Source organism: Rhincodon typus, chromosome 28 (assembly GCF_021869965.1).
Source record: "Rhincodon typus isolate 14 chromosome 28, sRhiTyp1.1, whole genome shotgun sequence".
NCBI lineage: Eukaryota > Metazoa > Chordata > Chondrichthyes > Orectolobiformes > Rhincodontidae > Rhincodon > Rhincodon typus.
In genome coordinates this window covers 31482947-31503322 of record NC_063359.1, presented here as the reverse complement: position 1 = coordinate 31503322, position 20376 = coordinate 31482947, and the positions used below count along the sequence as shown (strand labels likewise).

The window sequence follows — 20376 nt, the reverse complement described above, 5'->3', positions numbered from 1 at the left end:
TCAGGATGCACTCCTGAAAATTGCAACCTTAAGTGAAGCACTGATTCCTGCAGGAATCAGTATTAGTACTGGAGTTGGGTTTCTTGGCAGAAAGAAAAATGCAAACATTAAACTTTCACCCTTTAACTCAACTTGGTAAGTGAAATACTTAAAATAAAAATTTAACAATATAGAAGCACGTAACATTCTTCTCACACAATCGTCTGCAGCAAAACCAACAGTACATTCAAGGCACTGTTCTCTGGGTCTAAGCTAGGAGACAGTTGCTCACTGAGCTCCGGGTCACCTACTGAGGCCATTGCTTGATTCTGGTGAGGATCTGAGCCCTCCTCTTGCTGGCTACCACCACCTTCAGTGTCTGGTTGGGCCACAGTTTGGTGGGGCTGCTCCTCTTGGCCGCCAGCAGGACTTTGGCCTTTCTCCCCAATAGGTACATGGCCAGCACTTTGTCAGTCGGGAGGTACTGACCGCAAGTTGGAGGCTGGGCACCGAGTGCAGCGAATGCAGTTAAAATTATTCTTACAATGCTAAATGAGACTCCAGGTCCTAATAATGCCAAACTAAAGCAGGCAACATTAATCACAGACTCCATGTACAACTGTATTAAAATATTAGACTGTAATCTGCAAGCAATTACATCATTCAATGCCACAATGAGCCTCAATCAACTTAAAATTAACCATTCTGACAACAGATAATTTTGCTGCTCTATTCTATTTCTCTTCCATTACACTGCACTCAACATGTAACCTCTCAGTCAGAAAGGAAGAAAAGATTACCTGGCAAATTTCCCGAGCATTAGCAAACTGATGTTGTTCTACTCGCTCCTCTAGAGCACATTTATGTAGGAAATCTATATCCATTCCTTCCACAAGGATCAATGTGCTGAAATACCTGAAGAAGAAAGCATATATGCTTGTATGTCATGAAGAATGGATAAAGCATTTACATATGAAGAAGTTATACATTTTATTAGACAGAAACTATCCCTACAATGTTTAAACTTTTCAAATTTCCTCATTAAAATTTCCAGAAGCAACAAGTAACAAATATTCAAAGAAGTTCTTTGAGACTGTTTAATTTTTAAAAGATCACACATTTTTTTCCTCTGCTTAGCTTTCTGCCTCCTCCTGAAAGCATCAAAAACCAGCTTAAGTACAGCATTATGAGCACCAATCACCCTGCTCTGCATGTGAACTGGACACTGTTTATACAGACCATTGCTTATGCAAAACGCATAAAATCTGAGCCAGTACAAGAAATTGGTGAGGACAGAGAGGTCACGATGCTAAATGACAAACCCTGGAGATGTAGCACATTTGCAACTAACCCATCATAAATCACAAGCCGGACATTATAATTGTTCAATCACCAGAGATTTCTCATGTATTTGGTACTAAGGACTACCCTGATTAGCCCTTGCATCCTGTAAACCAAAGTGTGGCCTAATATGCACAATACCTGCATCAAACTACAAAGAAAGCTTTAACTGTTTTAAAAACATGGCCAAGATACAGAAATTGCTTATATGCCAGAGGACAGGATTGCAACTGGAAAAAATTAAAGAATAAAAACCGGAAGAACTGCAGATGCAAATCAGGAACAAAAACAGAAGTTGCTGGAAAAGCTCAGCAGGTCTGGCTGCATCTGTGAAGAAAAAGAAATCAGAATTAATGTTTCGGGTCCAGTGATCCTTCCTCAGAACTGAGCATTCTGTGGCAGGATCAACACACCCAAAATATTACCTCTGATTTTTTTTTTCTTTACAGGTGCTGCCAGACCTGCTGAGCTTTTCCAGTAAAAATTAGAGAATGTTCCTTACAGCACAGCATTTGAGATCTTAGGATTTATTAAATAGAAGCACCAAGAATGATTAAAAAGCAACGACCAAGGTATAAATTAAAGGAAGTGCACAATGTTCACAACCTTACATATCTGACAAGAAATCACAGGCAGTGAATGTCAAAAATAATCTTGCAAATCACATGTTACAGGTCAAATGAAGAGGAGAGGCATTAGACTCTCTCTCAGTGGGCACAGGACGCAAACATGAACTAAAAATCCACAATGTGCAATGATGCCAGAATCATCTCTGCAGCACCAGAGCCTGGAAAAGATTGGTCTAAATCCTTCTGAAGCACAAGTCATGAAGGCCATAACTTCTTGTGGGAAGTTGCTGGGGGCTGACAGTATCCCATCTGAAGCATTTAAAATATGGAGGGATTCACATGGTTAGGAAACTCACCAGTTTCTTCAGTCTAATTTTAAAACAGGATGCTGTCTCCCAAGATTATAAAGGTTCCTCAATAACGCAACTTTATAAATGGAAAGGGAGAAAGTCCATTTGTGGCCATCATGGAATCGTTCAACAGCAGGAAAAATCATTGCATGGGATAATTTATAATTGGATTGTCACTCGCCTTTCTCAGAATGTGCTTTGCCAGAATCAGTGTGGCTTCAGTAAAGATTACAAAACAGTAGACATGACTTTTTGCAGCACACCAAATTCAAGAACAGTCTTGCAAATAAAATAAGGACCTATAGACGGTGCAATTGACCTTACCAAGGCTTTTGAAACGGCGAACTGGAAAGGTCCAAGGACAGTTCTTTGTAAACTGCTCCTCCACCACCAATGTTCAGTAGTAGCAGTGTGTACTACCTACAAGATGGACTGCAGAAATTCAAAGATCCTCAAACACCACCTTCCAAACCATGATCACTTCCATCTCGAAGGACAAGGGCAGCACCATCTCCAAGTTTCCCTCCAAGCCACTCACTATCCTGACTTGGAAATATTTTGCCCTTCCTTCACTACTGTTGGGTCAAGATACTGGAATTCCCTCCCAAATGGCATCGTGGTCCACCTGCTGTGGTTGACCGCAGCAGTTCAAGAAGGCAGCTCACCACCACCTTCTCAAGGGCAACTAGGGACAAGCAATACATGCTGGCCAGGTGGCGACATCCACATCCCACAAATGAATACACTTTAAAAACTAAATAAATAACTATGGCTGCCCTGAAAAGATGATCAGTGTAATTTGCTAGTTTTATAATGGCACAATAGCAAATGAGAGGATGAAATTCCCATAACCGAAGAAGTTCTTGTGCAGTGCTGTGTACCTAGCATCAACATCATGCTCAGAGCTCAGCTTGCATGGAAGATTTCAGGATACCAAAGGCAATACTCAACAATGAGCTGAGTAGTGCAACCGGCACAACAGGTTACACTCAAGTGAGATGTAAAAACACCATCTGAAAGTCAACCCCAAACCTTGCAAATTTAGATCCCAATACATGGGAAGAAGAACTATGACAGACCCAAATGGAGGATCTCGGTCATCAAATAATTTTGACGTTTGAAAGACAACAGAGTCAAATGTCTTCACAACAAGGGGGAGATAGGCAGAGTAGCAATACCACTGGTTTCCTAATCCAGAGATTGGGGATAGTGCCTTGGGACTTATCGGATGGTATTATTTGAATTTAGTTAATAAATCTGGTACAAAGCTGGTTTCAGTAATGGTGACAATGTCAACTATCAGCAATTGTTGTAAAATGCTATTTGTTCATGAATGTCCTCAAGGGAAAGAAATTTGTCATTTTATCAAGTCTATACATGACTCCAGATCCAGAGCAATGTGGTTGACTTTAAAATGTCCTCTGAACAGCTTAGCAAGCTGCTCAATTCAAGGTCAATTAGGGATGAAAATAAATGCTGGCCATGTCAGCAGTATCCACATTCATAGAATAAATAAGTAAGCACAGCACAGAGCTAATGCCTCCATTCAGCACTCTAATATTGGTTTCCTATGTAATATTTGAAATCTGTCCCGAGACTTGATTTCTAGACTTGTCCAATGTAACGTGACAACATCAATTACACAAAAACCAACCTTTTCTCATGCCCTTTATTTGCTGAATACTCATCCAGCAAAGCAACAGGAGAATATATCATTTACAAAAGTAACATTGCCCAGTAAGGAAGAGGATTAGCTTGGTGCTTTCACTAAAAATGAAGCCTCCTTGTGCCCACCTAGTCATCACATATTGGGATTATCACAACCTTGGTCAATAATTTAGGAAATATATTTATTTAAAAGTAAAATTTAAATAGTAGCAACATTAACAAATACAACATTAAGCTTCTGCGTTTACAAGGTAAGAAAAATTAGACCAGCATCCGATACAAAACTTGTCTCATCATGCACATATTTCAGCACAGAGGAGTACATGAAGTGCTCAAAAGCTGAATATATTAGCTGCCTGGATATGAGCTGTCAATTAATTCCTCACCCTAGAGACAGTAAATGGAATATAATTTGCCATGAGAACCAAAACTACTCAACCAAGTCAGACTTCTCAACCATCAATGCTTCCTGATCTCATCTGCAAAACAAAGCCAATTCTGATAATCCTACCAATCAGGAATCTTTTCAGAACAGGCCTTACGAATATGTGTGGGTGTTTGAGCATGGTGCTTTACAGTATGCACGCTACACATTCAAAAGAACTTGCTCAGCTGTCAACATGACTCATCCATAAACATGTAGGTATGGTTTTGTACAAAACCATGGGATTTACTGTGCACAGAATTTGAGGGAATGCAGCTGAATGAACAAAAGAAACTTTTAAAGGTAAAGCCATGCATACCTGAATATACATGTCTGTTTCATTTATTTCTGGTCTAGCAGTTCTTGCGTTTTACATTTATCTCAATGGAAGTCCACTTCATTGTTTATATGAAGTTTAAAATCAATTTATTGCTAACTTAAAAAAAGTGGTGTTTAATCCGATATACTGTAAGCACACTGAAAAGCACTATTCTGCATCGCATCAGCGGAATCAAGAAAGATTCTAACTTTTCTTGGGTAACTGTTAAGTTTAAGTGAGTCAGAGCCCTCGGAATTCTCAGACTTTAAAAGGGACTTTTTAAGCAGGGTTTCATACGTAGAAAAATTGTCCATTAGGATCTTCAGTTGTCAAGGCAACTCGTACAAAGTCATCTGCATTAAAAGGTTCAGCATGGTGTCAATACACAACTCCAGTCTGCACTGTTCCAGCAAAAATCTGGCCATCGGAATACCCACATCATTAAAAACCTACATTAAGTCTTGAGTAAATATTAAACTGGACATTCAACTCATCACTGACACGTTTCGCCCCACGCCCACAAAAAACAATGTTTTGTGTTATTACAACATAGTAATGTTACACGGATAGATTTAGAAAGATTCAATGACAAACTGCTGAATAAGATGTAAATTTTATTATTTGCCAAATGATGCATTCTGCAATTTTAATAAGAGAGCATTCAGAAACACACAATGTAATAAAGCAGAATCAGCATAGCTTTATGAAGGAGAAACTATGCCTAACAAATTACTTAGAGGTCCTTGAGATTAACAAGCAGGATAGATTCGGATTTCCAAAATGTGTTCAATAAGTTACCATACATAGGTTACTTAAGAGGATAAAAACCTTGATGTTCAGGGTAGTGTATTAGCGAGGATAGAGAATCAACTAACTAGAAGACAGAGTTGGATAAAGAGGGCATTTTTAGGATGGCAACCTATAATTAGTAGAGTGGCACAGGGATCAGCACAGGAGCCACAAATATTTACAATATATATCAATAACTTGAACAAGGAAAGTGAACATACTATAGCCAAGTCCGTGCATGACTGAAGTCGGTGGGAAGGTAAGCAGTGATGTTGACAGACAAAATACAGAGGCATAGACAGGTTAAGTGAGTAAGCAAAATTTTGGCAGTTAGAAAATAATGCAGGAAAATGTGAAGTTATGGACCTTAGAAAGATGAATACAAGAGTAGAAAATTATTTAAATGGGGAAAGACTAGAGAAAACCACAGTATGGTTACAAATCACCAAAATCTAACATCCAAGTTCAGTGACTAATGAAGGTGAATGGACTAATGGCCGTCATTTCAAAGGAACTGGAGTATAAAAATAGGAAGGTCTTGTTAAAACTATAAGGCACTAGTTAGGCCACACATAGAATACTATGAACAGTTCTGGTCCCCTTATCGAAGGAAAGATTTACAGGTATTCGTGACAGTCAAGAGTAGGCTCACCATGCTGATTCTAGGTTGGAGGAATTTTCTTATGTTGAAACTCAAAATAAGCAATCACACATTTATGAGAGAGATCAGGAGGAATTTCTTTTTTTAAAAAATCATTTATGGGATGTGGGCGTCACAGACTGGCCAGCATTTATTACCTATCCCTAGCTGCCCAAGAGAAGGTGGCGGTAAGCTGCCTTCTTCAACTGCTGAAATCCACCTGCTGTGTGCTGACCCACAATGCCTTTAGGGAAGAAATTCCAGGATTTTGACCCAGCGACAGTGAAGGAACTGCAATACATTTCCAAGTCAGGATGGTGAGTGGCTTGGAGTGGAACCTACAAGGAGTGGTGTTCCCATTTATCTACTGCCCTTGTCCTTCTAGATGGAAGTGATCATGGGTTTGGAAGGTCCTGGCTAAGGATCTTCGGTAAATTTTTGCAGTACATCTGGTAGATAGTAGCAGCAGTGTGTACTGAGTGTCGGTGGTAGAGGGAGTGGATGCTTGTGAATGCAGTGCAAATCAAGCGGGCTGCTTTGTCCTGGATGGTGTCAAGCTTCTTGAATGCTGTTGGAGCTGCATCCATCCAGGCAAGTGGGGCATGTTCCATCACGGTCCTGACTTGCACCTTGTAGATGGTGGACAGGCTTTGGGGAGTCAGAAGGTGAGTTACTCGCCGCAGTATTCCTAGACTCTGACCCGCTCTTATCGTCAGTGTTTATGTGGAGAGTCCACCGAGTTTCTGGTCAAGGATAACCCCAAGGATGTTGATTGTGCAGGATTCAGTGCTGGTAATACCATTAAATGTCAGTGGTTGGTGGTTATATTGCCTCTTACTGGTGAAGATCACAGCCTGGCATTTGAGAGATGCAAATGTTACTTTCCAGTTGTCAGCCAAGCCTAGATATTGTCCAGATCTTGTTGCATTCGAAAATGGACAGCTTCAACATCTGAGGAGTCACAAAAGGTGCTGAACATTGCTCAGTCAGCAAACATCCCTTCTTCTGACCTTATGACGGAGAAGTCATTGATGAAGCAGCTGATGATGGTTGGGCCTAGGACACTACCCTGAAGAGCTCCTGCAGGGATGCCCTGGAGCTGAGATGACTGACCTCCAGCACCCATAGCCATCTTCCTTTGTGCTAGGTATAACTCCAGACAGTAGAGAGTTTCCTCTGATACCCACTGATGCCAGTTTTGCTTCGGTTCCGTGATGCCACACAGTCAAACGTAACCTTGATTAAAGGGCTGTCACTCTCACCTTCACAGGGTAGCGAATCTGTGAAGTTCCTTACTGAACAGGGCTTTAAGCAAATGCAAGCTGAAATAGACACATTTTTAAACAGCAAATGAATCAGGGGTTATGGGGAAAGTCAGGCAAGTGGAGTGGGGGAATCATCAGATCAGCCACAATCTTATTGAACAGCAAAGACGTCAACAGACTGAATGGCCTGCTTCTGCTCCTACTTCTTATAATCGTATTTCAACATATCACATTTAACTATTTAATCAATCGTATACCGATCTTTACATCCAACATGTACTCACCCAATACGATCAACCAATCCATCCATGCTTTCATCCACAAGATGCCTGTTTGTTTGCCTTCTTCCAAAACCTTGCTCTTTAAATATTCGTGCAAAAGCTAGCAGGTCTTCTGGTCCCATCTCAAAATAGGCATAATATAGGAAGATTATCTCCAAAATTAGTGCCTGCTCCTTTAGACACTGTACAAACCATCGAGACACTTGGCGCTCTGTCTACAGAAAACACCAAAAAGGGGGTATTACAACGTGGTCTGGTCCACTTGACAGCAGCTTGATCAGGAAACAGGAGCATTGGCACACGTGACTGAATTTTAATTGTGAGGGTTCACAAGACTACTATTTAGGATTCTCTAACAAAAGGTTAAAATTGGGGATTGAAGGGAGATCATTGGGCCCATTGTGAATTCGGTTGGCAGTAAATCTGGTTGGGTTGATAATGGTTAAAATAGGGCCCAGATCGTTTTATTGGGAAGAAGGTACAACGCGTCTTTTGGGTGAACAGATGTCAGGCTAGGAAAGTATGAGTACAGAAGTAAACCCTAGGGAGTTTAAAAAAAAAAATCACTTTAGAGAAGTACCAAAAGAATTGACTGAACACTTCAGACAATATATGTAAAACTGTGAAGCAAAAAAACATTTGGATCATTTGAAACAGTAAAAGGCAAGTTCTGTTCTGCAGTTTATAGCATGGGCTTCCTACAAAAATAGTGTTTAGTCAATGTGGCTTTTAACTTATTTTGTTATGATCTTAATAAATGACCTAATATTTACATTTAAAGAGAAATACAAAAACTCATTTTAACTATTAGAATTACACAAGATTTCTTTGTTGCAGATATTATTTTCATAGAGCAAAATAGACAAATGTGATAAAACAAGCACTATATATTAGAATTACATTCAGTTTTCCAATTTCAATGAGTTTCAAAGTATGAGAAGAAAAACAGCAGAAGCAACGCGGTCCCTGTTAACTGATAACAATGGCCAAATTAAAGACACAATTATGATGTTTCTGACTTCTTGTGTCATGTAAAGTGTAAAGCAACAGGAAATAACAGTTTGGGGAAAGTGGAGGTAAACAGCATACAAACATTAAAATACAAGACTGGGGGATTTACATACCATAAGATTCCCATGTGTTTCCCAAGTTGGAGCTTCAGTTCTGAACAATTCTTCAAACTGTTTCCGATAATTCACAACCAGTTCCTTCTCCAGCTTATCCACACATTTTGAATACTCTACCTGAGGAATAAAATCAATAGAAATAGCTCATCAGCAGTCATTAATATATACCCAATACCTTCACACAGTTCTGTTACAATTATTGATTTTCTGTGTACAATGAAAATTATGCAGTGATTTCTTACACACTCATCAGAACTACAACACAGATTATCAAAACTTTTAACTCTAAATCTACAGTAGGTTCTGTAACATCACCCAATAACCTTTCACCGAGTTAGGGCAGTTCAAATTTCACAGGAACAGTCCATTTCTGGATTAATTCAACTCACTCTGTAAGGGTGTCTTTCATCCTGAAAATATGTAAGTAGGTACAGAACACAGCGTAGCGTGTACAATCTTTCTTCATAATAGTATTCTGCAATCTAAGTAAAGGAAGGCAAGAAATACAAAATTAAGAAAAACAATGAAAATAGAAATTGCAAGAAATATTGGTCAATTTCAAGCTGATCAAAAATAATCAGGTTTTATTTTTCTAAAACAAGTATTTCTGTATTGCTATTTCACTGCTGACCTACTCAAATTCATGAAAGACTAAAAGATTCAAGCCACCTATTTTGCAATCAGCAGGCAGAAAAATTAAGTTCAATATTTTTAAACATAGTTAAGAGAAATGATTTCCCTTGCAAATGTCCAGTGGCTTGGCTTTTGTAATTCTGACCACAAAGAATTATCAGAAGTCATCATGCCCAAAGCAGATCAATTAAAGTAATTGTAATCAAGAGACCTACAACTGCCCAGAGCTTTCATCAAAAAAATACATCCAGAACTAAAGAAGGTTATTACAAAGAAAACCAACACAACATTTTTTTCCTCATGTCTCTTGGTTTCTGAGCTGAAACGAATTATTGATTTCAGACAACTTCGTATCAGACCACAGTGACCATACACTATCTATACATTCATTTCTACTTTGCTGTATGCCATTGGAAACAATTTCTCCTATTTCAGTACTTCAATTAGGCAAGACAGAATATCCAGATATCAGTCAGTGCTCCAGATTTAGAAAACAATTGTAATTAAATACCTGAGAAATGAACATTTAAAAACCAAATAAGATGTTAAGTCTATTTTTTAATGTAAGTACACAGGTTAAGGGAAAATAGAACATGAAGAATAACTTACAAACTGGGAACATATTTCTTTTAAATATTTTGATTTTTTTTTAAAAAAAAAAGTCTTTCAAGTGAAGGTATTAAATACTGCCTTTATCTTTTCCATTTCAGGACATACTGCATGCAGTAAGGACATGTGAACATTTGATGCAAGAGCACTGATCCTCTTTTACCTCCCTTTGTGTGGAATAACGACTTCCACTTAATACTTCACAGCAGTACAAGTTTGAGAACTCACTGGGGTTTGTAAATGAGATCAAATTCACATATTCATTATCATAGCCTTGTCATTGACTGCAGATAAATGTTTTATTTTTAAGTTTAAACATAACATACCTTCAGCTGCAGGGCCTGGCTCTGTCTCTCATCCCGCAATACTGCCTGAAAAACACAAGAAAGAAATGAAGCAAATATGGAATAAATCCCATGTCAACTTCCCAATAAGTTTTTTTTTGTGAAACAATGCAGCTGTGAATTTAAGGCTGTATTTCTATCAGAAATTCAAGGCTGAATCAAACACTAATTCTAACCTTCAACTATCGGTCTACGGTCTACACAGCAAAACAGTTAATGATAGAAAATATATTGTCAATGGGGTTGTTTCAAGTCTAGACCAAATGTTATGGTGCGAGACCAAACCCACTGCAAACGTACCAAGGAGATAGCCCAGACCCTAACTTTTAACCTATTTTAATGACAAGTGTAAGGTGCTATATTCCAGATGTTATTTGACTGGTCAGGCTACTCAGCTTTAAGCAAAACATACATTATTTTTACCCCCAGAAAAATACAAACAAAAGAAAGAAGCATTGATACAATTTTTACTCTATTGGAAACTAAACAGAAATGATAGATTATTTAACTACTAAACAAGAACTATTCCAAAAAAGGTATCATCTCAAACACACCCTTGGCAAAAGCAAATCCAGTAACACAGATTGTCTCTCATGCGATTCTCACAGAAAGAGAAGAGAACCCAAGTTTTTAGCTGTAACAGAGAGAATGATGTAGCAAGTTCCACAACCAGCTTCCAAAACCCCAGCAAATGCTGAAAACTAAACTAAAACCAAGGTTCTGTAGGAGCCTGGCTCCACCCATTCATGCTGCTTCTATCATTCCAACTTCTTAAAAAACCCCCAAGGCCTCACAAGCTGTTTAGTTTATTGGATAGGAACAGACCACTCAGCACCTCTTAATTTAAAAAACCTCCTAAAGCCACAGTATCATCACATAAATTAAAGTTACAAGAAATAGCTAGTTGATAATTCATCTACTTTCTACAGCAATGCTAAGAGAAAATGTCTCACTGTAGTTAAGGAAGCCTCTCTCATAAGATACCATATTCTTCATGAAGTTTTACTTTACTGCAAAGTATTGATGTTGCTGTGCTATTGCACATCATACAGCAATTGGAAGCATACAGTCTGCTCACCAGCTGTCCACACATGCACAGCCACAAATTGTAATAAACAGGGTGAGGACAAAATAAAGGATTATCGACCTATGCTTAATCTATTAGCCATCCCCATCAAAACTGCTGTACCTTTATCGAGCTCTGTGTGCCTCTGTAATCCTCTTGTAGATACGACTGTAATATTTGAACACTTTGCTGCTCGTCCAAACTCTGTCCAACAAGATTAAACCAAGAATCAGAACAACTGAATGTTGGAGAAATAAAAAAGCTGTGCATTTTTCACACTTTTCTTTAAAGCATCACATTCTCTGATAAAACAAATGTGATGGAATTTAACTACAAAACTGCTGGTTTAAAGTAGACTAGCAGTGCTGCATGAATGGAGTACAAGAGATAGAAAACAATCAAAATATGTTGAACCAAATTGCTGGCTTTATAAAAATGAATGACGATAAAAGCTTTGCAATAAAAATATATACTAAAGCTAAAGTCCCCCACTAATAAAAAAATGACCTTATTTTAGGTCATTGTGGAATGTGAGTTTCCAAGCTCTTGAAAATGGGTTCAAATATCTGTAACTTCATTTTATTTTGGACAATTACACCTGATGGAGATTTCCATTTCTTCTCAGTCAGAAACACATTCCTTTGTAGGACTGCATTCACGCTCACTGATAGCCAAAATATGACAGTAGTACACACCAGGAATTTGCTGATCCGTAGCCCAAGTTCCTTCAGAGGTGCTACAACTTCTTTATCAGTTTTTAGCTTCTCTCCAGAGGATATACTGTAAGAGAATTAAACAGTTTTTCCTTCAGTTTGACTCCCTTTATTTACATTATGCAATACCTGTAGATAAGCTTAATGGTATTAGCTATTGAGCAGAAGGATATCCTATCTGAAAAGCAATTGTTAGATCCAATTTATTAATTTTCACAAATAAAATCAGATGTATTCCCAGCTCTTGACTATATCCCCATGGTTTTTTAAATCCATTGATGATCCTCATTCGGTTGATTTATGACCAATAACGGTTATGCCATATGTTTTATTTTCATCCAAAATACCTACCCTTGAAGTCATTTACATTTATTGATGAAACCTATCTGCTTATGCAGGAAGATACAGGGGCATTGGAGAGTCCAGGGAAGGTTCACTAGGCTGACACGAAATATGGAAGGACATGCCTTCTGAGGAGAGGTTACATAAATTGGACCTTTACTCATTGGAAAGCAAAAGAATGAGAGGTCACCTTATTGAAACAAGATTCTTACAGAACTTGACAGTGGATGCTTAAAGGTTGTTTCCCTTTGTGGGAGACTCTCACATAAGAGGGCATAATCTCAGAAAAAGGGGTCACATATTTAAAAGGCGAAGAATTTTTTGTCTCAGAGGGTAGTAATTCTTTACCACAAAGGGTTGTAAAGGCTGGGTCGTGAATTATATGCAATACTGAGAGACAGATTTTTAATCAGTAAAGGAATCAAGGTTATGGGGAAAAGGCAGGAAAGTGGACTCAGGATCATCAGATCATCCAGATCTCATTGAACGATGGTGCAGGTTCTATAGAGTGAGTGGCATACTTCTGGCTTCTACATTTTATGTTCTTATTCTCTGTGATCATTAATCTCTACACACAATACATTATCAAAGGACAGACAGTACTCCAAAATGTGGGGAAAATAAATAAGTCAATCTTACAACAAAAGAAAAGTCTTATTGTGATGTTATAAAAATACAAGTTGTCATTACCTAGGAGGTTTGTAATACGACAGGCCAGCTAGTAACCGCTCACAATGCCGATCCAACTCGGCTTCAATCTGATCCTGAAAGAAAACAATGTGATTCAAATTTAATTTTATAACTGTTTATCGTCACATTTTACGTCAATCTCACTGATCCTTCCTACGAACCATAAATCAATACTGATTGATTGATTTTTGGAGGTGTTTCTTCCATATTTGTTGTATCATTCCATTTTCCCCTATTGATGGTGTCAATTTACAATAACCTACTACCAGCCTTGATACTAAATCAACAGCTAGGCTTTAATAGGTTACACTGATTTACCCATTGATATTCCTAAATGTAAAGGATCATTTTGCTTTTGAATACCCCAAAGATCTGCAAATTGCATAGAGAACTGTTGCCACAAACAGGGCAACATATTAGTATCTATAACTACAAAGTACACTCCATTAGAATCTTTCAAATTCTTTTAACCCAATGGTGCCACATGACAAAGGGTTATTTACATCATTGAATCATAGTGTTACCTCTACTGGTAACTATGGGAAATTACCAAACCACAAAAAGCTGAGTACCCAACTTTAAATAATGAAGTGACTGAGTTGAACTTACATTCTCTCTTAGTGCTGACCTCCCCAGTAAAATTGTCCACAGTTCTCGACTGCTTCTGTGAACAAATTGACACTTGTTAAACATAAGCCAGAGTACAAATGGTGTTTGCTAAGAGAAGGTTTACATATCACATTGTTAAAGGTTAACACTAACATCACTCTTACCTGAATACTCACCCAATTACCAGAGAATCGCTTAATCTCAACTTTACCAAAATCTTAATGATAAAATAATATTTCTAGCATAGAACCATTGAAAACTGTCAACACAGAAGAGACTATTCAGCCCATCATATCCGCATTATGCACAACATGAACTGAAACGATAAATTAAGTTCAGATAGGGCTTTCATGTTGTCAGAGAAAGGAGTTTTCACCTTCATAGTCAGACTATTACAATGAACACTGATGCTATTGTTTTTCATTATTGCAAGATCTTTATGTTTCTACATTATTTTGATGTACTTTAAATGTTTTAATTTCAGATTAATTTTAAGTAAGTCATTTAGATAAGTCAGAACTTTTGCAACTTAGAATCCCAACAAAAGCTTGAGAAAATGTTCTTCATTGATTTGATTAAGCACACAATGAAATACCGTTAGAAACAGTAATATCAGGTTGGGCTCATTCTGAATTAGATCAGATTTCAAACTCTAATATGCTTTCAAATGTATAATCCTTACTGTTGTATCAAGGGAGAGCTCCATTGTCAAATGGAGCACCAGCCACCAAAAGATTCTGTGTCACTATTTAAGAGACAAGGGGTTCCAACAGTCAACATTGCCCACTAAGCCAGTACTCCAACAGCAGACAATAAGATCATCCCTCTTTATTAAATGAATTCTGAACTCAAATGGAAAAAACAAACTGTTCCTTGAAAACTACATTGCTCACCCTACACCTTTGCCCAAAACTTCGGTCAAACATTTTCAAGTGTGGTCCTGATTGACTGTAGATTAAAGACAAAAATGAAATTGCTGGAAAAGCTCAGTAGGTCTGGCAGCATCTGTGGAGAGAAATCAGAGTTAACTTTTCAGGCTGTGTGACCCTTCCTCAGAACTGATGGTAGCCAGGAAAATGATAGACAAACAGGAGGCTGGAAGAACACAGCAAGCCAGGCAACACGTGGAGGAAAGGAGCAGTCAATGTTTCGGGTATTACCCTTCTTCAGGACTCTTGGGCTGAAGAGGTTACAGCAGTGTGGCAGTGAGAAAGGGACTCACTGAGTTCACATCTGAGGGAGGCAGAAAACTTCTTCAAAGCGGACATCCTTTGAAGAGACTTTGCAGTGATGAAACCTGGTTAGAGACAAAAAACTGCAGATGCTGGAATCCAAGGTAGACAAACAGGAGGCTGGAAGAACATAGCAAGCCAGGCAGCATCTGCAGAAAAGGAGCAGTCAATGTTTCGGGATAGAAAAATGCTAGTTTACATGCAGAAGTTAGGGTTGGGAGGAGGAGGTAAGGAATAAACAATAGGCGGGAATACAGCCCAAAGAGAGAGAAGAGCAGTTAGACAAAGAATTGGATAACAACCTGGCTAGGAGGATGAATAGCTATTAATGGGGACTGTTAGTGGCTAACAATGAGTTGTGTGTAATAGCAGACTGTGTGATAACAAGGCCTGGTGTGGATGGTTGGAGTAAGGACATGGGAGAGATCAAGCCGCAAGCTCCATATCGAGTCAGAGGGCTGCAGGGACCCCAAGCGTAAAATGAGGTGCTGCTCTTCCAGCTTGCTCTGAGCTTCGGTGCAGCAATGCAGCAAACCTGAGGGGGGCGTTTGGGTATTCCCCTAACAAACAACAATAAATTTCAGCACTGTAGTCATCCTGATGCACATATTGCCAATTTAGGCTTCAGTCCTAAATAAGTTTAATTTTACCCTGGTTACTTTTATTTCATGTATATTTGATAATGTTACAAATGTTTGTTACTTCTACCAGAAAAGCAACTTTTATTCACTCATTAGACACAGGTATCACTGGATGGCCAGCATTTATTGCCGTCCCTATTTGCCATTGAGAAGGTGATGAGGTGCCTTCTTGAACTGCTGCAGTCCACATATTATAGATTGACCCACAACACCCTTAGGGAGGAAATTCCAGGATTTCAACAGGGACAGTGAAAGAACAGCGATATACTTCCAAGTCAAGATGGTGAATACCTTGGACGGGAACTGGCACGTGGCGGTGTTCTCATGTATTTGCTGCCCTTTTCCTTCTAGATGATAGCAGTCGTGGTTTTCGAAGTGCTGTCTAAGCACCTTTAGTGAATTTCTGCAGTGCATCTTGTAAATAGTACATAGTGTTGCTACTGAGCATCAGTGGTGGGAGTGGAAGATTGTGGATATGGTGCAAATCAAGCAGGCTGCTTTGTCCTGGATGGTGTCAAGTTTCTTGTGTTGTTGGAGCTGCATCCATCCAAGCAAGTGGGGAGTATTCCATCACACGCCTGACTTGTGCCTTGTAGATGCTGGACAGACTTTGAGGAGTCAGGTGGTAAGTTACTCGCCACAGTATTCCTAGCTTCTGACCTGCTCTTGTAGCCAGTGTGTTTATGTGGCAAGTTCAGTTGAGTTTCTGGTCAATGGTAACCCCAAGAATGTCGATAGTGAGGGATTCAGTGATGGTAATGCCATTAAATGTCAAGGTGCGGTGACTAGATTGTCTCTCATTGAGATGGTTACTGCCTTGAATTTGTGTGGCATGAGTGTTACTTGCCACTTGTCAGTCCAAGCTTGGATAACATACAGATCTTGCTGCAATTGAACATCGATTGCTTCAGTATCGAGGGGTTGCGAATGGTGCTGAGCACTGTGCAGTCATCAGCAAACATCCTCACTTCTGAACTTATGATGGAAGGCCGGTCATTGATGAAGCAGCTGAAGATGGCTCAGCGGAGAATATTACACTGGGGAACTCAGTCATATAGCATGGAAACAGACCCTTCAGTCTGACAAGTCAATGCTGACCATAATCTCAAATCAAATTAGTCTCACCTGCCTGCACTTGGCCCATATCCCTCCAAGTATTTCTTATTCGTGTACTTATCTAAATGTCTTTTAAACATTGTAACCGTACCCGAACCCACGACTTCCTCTGGAAGTTCCCTGCACACATGAACCACAAAAAAAAAAAAATTGCTTGTCTTTTTTAAATCCTCCTCCTCTCACCTTAAAAATATGTCCCCTAGTCTTGAAATCCCCCACCGTAAGGAAAAGACATCTACCATTCACCTTATTTATATCCCTCATGATTTTATAAACCTCTATAAAGGCCACCTCCTGCAGAGATGTCCTGGACTTAGATGAATGACTTCCGACAACCACAACCATTTTCCTATGTGCCAAGTATGAATCTAACCAGTGAAGAGTTTGCCCCCAAGACCCAGTGATTTCAGTTTTGCCGGGGTTCGTTGATGTCACACACAGTCAAATGTGGCTTTGATGTCAAAGGCTGTCACACTCACCTCTGGAATATAGCTCTTTTGTCATGTTTGAACCAAGGATGTAATGAGGTCAGGAGCTGAGTGGCCCTGGCAGAACCTAAACTGAGCATCACTGAGCAGTACAATCAAGATCACGCTATTTCCTACAGTTTTACTTCTACTGCTGAATATCTGTGGTGAGAATAAGTTGTGAAAGTCAGTTATGCTATTTGCTGTACATTGACTTTTGCTCATAGATGTGAATCCCATTCAAATTCAATTTCAGACAAAACCACATTAAGTTACTCAACTAAAGCTAAATTTTAATGACTTGTCTTGATAAAAAGACTGAAAATGTTTTGTTTTTATTAAACCCAAATTTAACACTAATGAATTTGTATGTCATTGTCTTTAATTTTGCTATTGTCCAGCTCCAAATTTTAGTAGGTATTTTCTGATACAGAAAGCAGAGCCAAAAATTCATCGGAGTTTGCTATTCAGGTTTGGAACATGGAGGCCGTATTCTATAATTACTGCACACTCCTCTCCTTGCAGCATTGTCAGTGTACCTAACCCCTATGGATTGCAGTGCTTCAAGAAGGCACTTTACCATTTCCAGAGAATTTAGTGGAGGCACTGCTGACTAGGCCAGCATTGCCACATCCCATGAGCAAATTTTAAGAATTCTGACCCAGATTCAAATCATGTTGAAAGAATCCTGCATGACCCAAAAGCTATTAAAAACTCCTTGTCAAATTTAAGCGGACGCACGCCTCACAGCGCCAGGGACCCGGGCTCAATTCCAGCCTCGGGCGACTGTCTGTGTGGAGTTTGCACATTCACCCCGTGTCTGTGCTGATTTTGTCCGGGTGCTCCAGTTTCCTTCCACAGTTCAAAGACGTGCAGGTTAGGTGAACTAGCCATGGGAAATACAAGGTTACAAAGATAGGGTGGGGGGGATGAATTTGGGTGGGATGCTCTTTGGAGAGTCAGTGTGGACTTGCTGGGCTGAATAGCCTGTTTCCACACTGGGGAGTTCTATAATTCTATAATAGAAGCTAGCAGCTCCATTCTGAGGAGAAACAAAACTTCTTTGAATCCCTAGAAAATATTTTAAGATTGGAAATCATTTTCAAACAAACGTTTCTTTAAAAAAAATTTACACCGGGGACTGGGGTGTGGCAGCAAAAGAAAATTGCAGATATTAAATTTAAAGACATAATGCAAAAAGGGAGTTGGTGGACCAGTGGCAAAATAGCAGTCCCTAAACCCTTTATTTGATGGCCAAAGAAGCTAGTGCTGCCCAAACATACCATACATCAAGCAGGTGGCACAAACTGCATACCACAAAATGTGACTCATTAACAATAAGTTGCATTTATACAGAATTCAGAGTGGAATCAAAGAGCCAAGTAACCACCTGCTGTGCTGGAATGACGATCATTAACACAGGAGAATATCCCAAAGCTCTGCACAAGGTAACAGGACAAAATTAAACCAAGCCAAAGGAAATATTAGGACAGGTAACCAAAAACTTCAAAAGAAATAAAATTTAAAGGGAATCTTAAGGAAAGAGAGATAGGAAGAGACAGGAAATGTTTGAGAAAAAACACCTTGGATACACCACTTAATTATGCAAGTCAAAATTATCCTACGAACAAACAAATTTGTCCTGCATAATTGTCAAGATGACATAGAATCATAGAAACCCTACAGTGTGGAAACAGGCCCTTCGGCCCAACAAGTCCACACCGAACCTCAGAGCATCCCAACCAGATCCATCCCTCTATAACACACCTAATCTACACATCCGTATGTCTCTTGAATGATAGCACCAGCATCATTCAGCAGAAAAAGCAAACTTCAAAAACAAAACACAAAAGACCTAAAATTCTCAGTCACTGAAGAACAAAATCAAAAGTTAATATTTTCACTTAAAACATCAACTATTCTTTGTTCCTCACATTCTGGTTGCATGATATATTGGCCATATTTAATCAAGTATCCAAAAAAAAAATTCTGAACTTCAATTCCAGAAGATAACAAGTTTAATCCACCATCACTGGCCACAAACTATTGTAACTGCATGGGCTGCTAACCGTAGAACTCACCAAGCACTACAAAAGTTGTGTTAACAGTACTAGCTCATCATACTGTCTCCACTGGGTGAAAAGAGGGAGAAAATAAAAAGGAGAGATTTTTTTTTAAAAACTGTATTTCAACATTAAAAATACTCAATTGAAACAAAAGTACATAATAGCTATGCCACACGAAAGAATGATCCCAGTAACCAGTCAGTCTCATTGATAGTATTATAGGAAAAAAAATTGCACTGCACTGAGCTTTCCTTGTATCTTAAACTGGAATAGCCCGAGACACATTAGAACGGCAGACTAAAACTAAATTATAGAGATGTATGGACGTCTAAATTATAGACACTGGAACTGCTTTTCAGTGTTGCTAACGACCCGAGAGTATCAGGTGCTATTTGAGGATACTAGCGTACTTTTCAGATCATTGAGCGACAGGAAGGAGGGGGTGAGAGAACAGAAACAGTTTCCTGTCAGATTCTCGTAAATTTGTGTCCCTTAACGGAGCGAAGGGAAAATAAGTTACCGGTACAGCCACAACGTACAATGGTCTATTTACGAAGTGAACAAGTTAAAAATCTAAAATTATGATCCCAAGGAACCAAAGCCCCATCCTGGCACGATGGAGAGTTTGAACGTAAACTCGTGTTCACCGCGTTCTCATCCATTTACCAACTGTAACCCCGCGCTCCACAGGAACCACACACAGACACCGGCTACCGCTTCTTGTTTCCGATAAAACACACTTGCTTCGCAGAACTGCTCAGCTCAGACTCAAACTGTGTTTTCTATTTTGTTTTTGAAGAAAAAAATAAAGTTTCATATATTTCATTTTACCTCACGTAAGGGCCCGCCGCCGCCGCCATTGCCAACCCACTCACGTGACCAACATCCAAGCCGACCCTCTGCACGTGACCATCCACGGGGGCCACCGACCCCCTGCACGTGACTTCAACGGTGCCGTTCGTGTCACGTGATTGGCCTTTCATTATGGCCGCCTCCTGGAAGGTGACAGGTGAGTGTATTTGGTGAGAGATAGTAGGAATTGTAGATGCTGGAGAATCTGAGATAACAAGGTGTAGAGCTGGATGAATACAGCAGG

At 39.3% G+C, this 20376-nt stretch overlaps 1 protein-coding gene and 1 long non-coding RNA gene across 2 annotated transcripts in view; one reads left to right on the top strand and one right to left on the bottom strand.

Annotated features, from left to right (window-relative positions):
• Positions 1–20376, top strand: part of nup188 (nucleoporin 188) — a 102852-nt gene that overhangs the window by 50442 nt on the left and 32034 nt on the right. The window lies entirely within an intron of this gene.
• Positions 13186–20062, bottom strand: LOC125486410. The gene is made up of 3 exons (XR_007265087.1): positions 19947–20062; positions 13759–13813; positions 13186–13223 (listed from the first exon to the last, which is right to left on the bottom strand). It is a non-coding gene; the product is annotated as an uncharacterized LOC125486410 (long non-coding RNA).